General features: G+C 40.8%; 1 pseudogene; it reads right to left on the bottom strand.

Annotated features, from left to right (window-relative positions):
• Positions 1 to 2,764: 2,764 nt before the first annotated feature.
• On the bottom strand, positions 2,765 to 4,949 carry LOC100618605 (uncharacterized protein CXorf38-like; annotated as a pseudogene).
• Between the last annotated feature and the right edge of the window lie 520 nt (positions 4,950 to 5,469).

Below are 5,469 nucleotides of genomic sequence, written 5' to 3'. Positions count from 1 at the left end.
TAGGGAAACCAGGCCAGCTCCATCTCAGCTGATTTCACCAGAGAGAGTTCCAGCCAGAGTCCTCCTCAAAGAGAGATCCAGCCAGAGACTGTTTTAAAGGGCCTCTCTCCAGAGCCTCCAGAGGGACAGAGTCCCCTCAGAGGAGCTCCAGCGAGACCTCCTTAGAGATTGTCCTCCAAGAGCTTCCCTTCTCCAGAGCCTCTCTCAAGAGATTCTTCCCAAGTGATCCTCATAAGAGCTTTCTCCAAAAGGATTGTCCCCTCAAGAGATTCTGCTTTTTTTATATAGGGGTTTTAATCCTATGTCACCTCCCCTAAGTCCTTACATCTACCAATCACTGTAGATGTTTTCCAAAGGACTGCCCATCTGAATTCCTGCTAAGTCGACTAATCTCCTCAGTAAGTCTGAACCAGAGAAAATGCTGCTGTGTCAACTAATCCCCTCAGTAAGTCTGAACCAGAGAAAACACAGCTGAGTTGACTAATCTCATTAAGAGAAAACCTGCCCTACCTTTATAGGTACCTAGCATCCCATTGTATCAATTCTAAAAACAGGCATGGCTCAAAGAACTCCTTGCCTCATCATAAGCATGGGTCCAAGTACTTTCATTGTTTAGCAAGGAGTTTTCTCCCCTAAAGCAGTCTTAAGTACGGGTGGAGTAGAGGTCCTCCCATTTCTGATCCTGGTGAGTTCTCACATCAAAATGGGGAATGTTTCCAGTAGGGAATTTGTTCAAATGGAGAATTCCTCAATATGGAAATTTTTAAAATTCACAAGTCTGAGAAATTTCAAGATTTACAATCCCCAATGCAGATCAGCCAGTGTATTAGAGGCAGGTTAAACATAGCTCATTCTGACGTCCAGACGGCCCTTTATCCTTTAGGCCACATTGCCATTTCAATTTAAATGATGTGACAGTTTTTATTATTTGTTTGGACAGTTAACTTAATACAATTATTTCAACCCTAAGAAATAAGTAAATCCTCTGCTTTGTGGAATTTGAGATGCTCTGCAGTGTCCACAGCTCTATGTAACCGTTAACTAAAATTGCTCTAGATTCTAGGGCTGCTCCTAAATAGCTACTGACGATGACCTGCACACATTGAACTCTTGTCTTTTGTAGCTGACTTCGGAATCTTAGGAAGCCCAAACCTAACTTATCTACAAAGCAAGAGAACGGAAAAGAGGAAAACGATTCTTAGCTGCCTAGCAGTACGATTCCCAACTATAAATCCACCACCTGTCTAGACTTTAAATTTCAAAGAGGAGGCTGGGCTATTTTCAGGGGCAGACTAGCTCCAAAATGCAAGATGGATGCTTTCCCAGCAGATTCATCTTTATTTCTTCTTAATATCATGGAGAAGTTTCCTAGAATATTATTGGTAGCTATGATGACGATATTTTCTCCACTTTATTGACCTAAACAGTTTGAAAAACTGGAAAACGACTATTTAAAGATATTGTCATAAAATGGATTCATTTGTTAAAAAAATAAAGGACTAAAAGCTCTGCCCACCCTGACTCTCTTTGATGCATTCCTCTTTGGACAGACAGTTGAATGAATCAAGGATCACAGTTTCACACTGCTCTCTAAATGTATACGAGTAAGGTATTACAAGAGGACCAAAAAGATGCTGCTGTATTCATTCTAGCTGGTCTTTCTACCCTTGGAGCTTAGTCTGTGATTAGGAAAATTAGGAACTAATTTGTCCCGCTATAGAGTGTGGCATGTAATATGTGTGGACTGTTGGATAAACTAGGAAAAAGTGATAAGACTTGAAATCAGTCAGCAGTTGACTCTTGCCCTCAACTGTTTCCCGATAACATTCCAAATGGAATCATCCTTTGATTGACAGCTTTCCAGCTTCTGTCCTTTTGCATGCCTTATAATTTCTCCCTTCCACACTACCTTCCTTATGTGTTTCCTATAGACAGCATATGGTAATAAGGTTTTGGATTCTAATCCACTCTGCTATTCACTTGCATTTTATGGGTGAGTTCATTCCATTCACATTCAGAGTTATGATTACCAGCTGTTTATTTCCCAGCATTTTGATTTCTACTCCTTGTCCTGCCTTTTCTTCTTTCACTATTTCCTTCTACACCAATGTTGGTTTATCCTCCTAATTCCCACCCTTATTTTACTTCTCTTTCTCCCCCCTTCCCTTCTTATTCCCTCCTTATTTTCTTTACAGTCTTTTTAAACTACCCCCTCACCCTATCCCTCCTTTGTACTGCTTCCCTCCCCACCAGTCCATTTGTTACCCTTCTACTTCCCTATAGGGAAATCCAATGGATTGGATTGTTCTTCCCTTTTTGAATCAATTTCAATGCACATAAGAGTTGAGTATTTCCTATCTCTAACCTCTTTACCCTTCCGGTGTATTGATGTTCTCCCCCCTCTCGTCATGAGCTTCTTTGTGACATATAAATTTACCCCCTTTTGTTTCTTTTCCCATTTCTTTTGTATTAACCTCTTTTTTTCCGCTCTAGTTGTGTATATATATGTACATATGTATGTATATATATACACACACATAAATATACACACATATATGTATTTATGCACACATATACCTATATACATATTTGTGTCTTGGCATTTCATCCTATACAGTTTGTCACTGTTCCCTCAAAGTGTAATTCTTTTAGCTGCCCAGACGATAATAACAATTTTTAAGAGTTACCAATGACCTCTTTTCTTATAGGGATACATATCATTTTAACTTACTGGGTCTCTTAAGAAAAAAAGCTTTTTGTTTTGTTTTATTTTGTTTTTCTTTTTTCCCTCTTTTTAAATGACCTTGTGATGATTCTATTGAGTTCCGTGCTTGGACATCAAATTTTCTGTTCAAGTCTGGTCTTTTCTTTACAAATGCTTGGAATTCTATTTTGTTAAATGACCATACTTTCCCCTGTAAGAATATAGTCAGTTTTGCTGGGTAGTTGATTCTTGGTTGTAGACCTAGTTACCTTGCTTTCCGGAATATCATATTTCATTCCTTTCGGTCCTTCAGTGTAGATGCAGCCAGATCCTGCTTTATCCTCACTGTGGTTCCATGGTATTTGAAGGACTTCTTAGCAGCTTGTAATATTTTTTTGTTTGGTCTGATAGTTCTCAAATTTGGTTATAAAATTCCTGGGTGTTGTCAGTTGGGGATTAAGTAAAAGAGGTGATCTGTGGATTCTTTCAATCTCCACTTTTCCCTCTTTGTTCTAGGGGCAGTTTTCTTGGATAATTTTCTGTAGTATGATGTCCAGGCTTTTTCTTTTGTCATGGTCTTCTGGTAGACCAACGATTCTTAAGTTATCTCTCTTGGAACTATTTTCTAAATCTTCTGTTTTGTGAATGAGATGCTTCATATTTTCCTCAATTTTTTCATTCTTTTAATTTTGTTCTATAGTGTCCTGCTTCCTTGTGAAGTCACTTGTTTCTAGTTGTTTTATTCTGATTCTTAAAGACTGGATTTCATCCCTGGCTTTTTGGTCATCTTTCTCCTTCTGGTCTGATTTTCTTTGGAGGTCATCTCTCATCCTCTTTGCCTCATCTTTTATCTCCTTTGCCTCATTTTCAAGCTGATTGATTTTGGCTTTCAAGACACTATTTCAAGCCTGTGTCTAATTTGCTGGGTTTCTGTTTTATTGCTTGGTGTTCCCTCATCCTCTGTTCCATTTGCTCTTAGCTCATTGCCTGTATAGAAACTGTTGACTGTAATTTCTTTTTTCTTTTTCTATTGTGTGCTTATATTTACCCCTTCTTTACTCCCTGAAGTTGCCTGAGTTCTTGCTCCTCTCATTGTTTTGTGGTTTGGGGCTTTTCTTTCCGCCTTCACCTTTTAAGCTGAGTCCAGCAGGAGGGTTCCTTGGCTCTGTCTTGTTGTTAGGTTTGATTTTCAGTCCCCTAGGAGCATTTGGTTTGTAATTGGTAAGGTTTTCAGAGGTCTGAAGGTTTGCTGCCTCTATGCCACCATTTTGACTCCCCAGGATTCCTTTAATGCATCCGAGCACCTGACTCTCCCAGGGTCACACAGCTAGGAAATGTCTGAGGCCAAATTTCAACTGGGATCTTCCTGACTCCAGGCCCGGCTCCACCTCAGCAACCCAACAATGAGACTGGAATCCAGATGATCTTCGGATAACATATTTCATTTTGACTAAAGAAATTCCTTCAGCCTCCCTTTCCCGGCTTCCTCCGCACACATGGTCTGATGCAGGAGATGAAAGTCTTCCAACTTCTGCATTTCTTTTTCAAAGCTGCTTCTAAGATCCTTGTTGTTCTTCAGGAAGATCTTCATGGCCTCCACATGCTTTACCACCTCCTCAGGTGGCACTGCTTGTCCTTCTGCTTGAAGATAACTCTCTTGAAGCTTTTCTCTTAATAATTCCATTTCAATTTCACTGATTTCACTTTCACTGAGATAAATCTTGGTGTCACTTTTAGGTCCATCCAGCTGATCATCCCCAGGAATATGGACTGCCCGATCAAATGTCAATAGCTTTTCTATTCTGGCACTTGTGGCGGCAACCTCTGGGATATTCCTGAACTCATTCAAAAAACTTTGAATCTTCATCTGAAAATCTTGCAGCCATGAAGAAGAGACTTTCATTTCTGAAGAGTGCGTTATTTCATTACGACATTTAATCACCTCTATGGCTTTCTTTCCATCAATCCTGAAGTGATCACAGGAGGTTATAAGACTTAGAACTGGCAACCGCATCACATTCCTCAGGAACTTTTTTGTCTGCCAATCCCCAGGGCATAAAGGCCTTTGCCAGTTCCCAGGGGTCAAAAGACCAGCTCTCAGGTTCACAATTTCCCCAGTAGATGTCTCCATTTCTGTTGGTGTGATGTTTCAGAATCTCCCTTTTTCATTTTGTGCACAACTGCCGAGCACGGGTGGGGGCGGGGGGGTGCTTTTATTTAAGAACGTCTCCATCCCCAGCTACAAAGATTCTGGGGTGGGGAGCTGGGGGAAGTGGCTAAGCAAAACTAGGTTTCACAGGCTCCGTAAATATAGGGTTTGTGTGATAGGCCACACCCAGTGCCCTCCCCGCCCCTCCCCCCTCTGGAAAGAGAGAGAATGCTCTTCACGTGACTCCTCCCTCTGAGGTTTATGCTGGGATGGTGAGTTTCATCCGGGGCCTGGGCACCAGGGCGGTTCAGGTTAAAGAAAACGGTAGGTGGAGGGGGTCCTCTATGTAGGTAGGTCATTTGTATGCCTCGCACCCAAGCCCCAGGCCTAACTCATAAGCTCTTAAAAATGTTTGAAATTATTCTGTGTTTTTTCCCTGGCTATTCCTCCTCTGATGCTCTGTGCAGAGGACAACTGGATACCGATTGTATTAAAGACCCAAAGCTTTTTTTTTTTTTTAAAGACCCAAAACATTTCATCCACAGAACCATTTCAAGATGTTTATGTCTTACTATAAGGTCTTAGATTTGTAGCAAAAACACTTTGGTTCCCTTGC

Source organism: Monodelphis domestica, chromosome 2, assembly GCF_027887165.1.
Source record: "Monodelphis domestica isolate mMonDom1 chromosome 2, mMonDom1.pri, whole genome shotgun sequence".
NCBI classification, from domain to species: Eukaryota; Metazoa; Chordata; class Mammalia; order Didelphimorphia; family Didelphidae; genus Monodelphis; species Monodelphis domestica.
The sequence above is the reverse complement of the archived record's forward strand: the minus strand, read 5'-3'. Positions and strand labels throughout refer to the sequence as shown.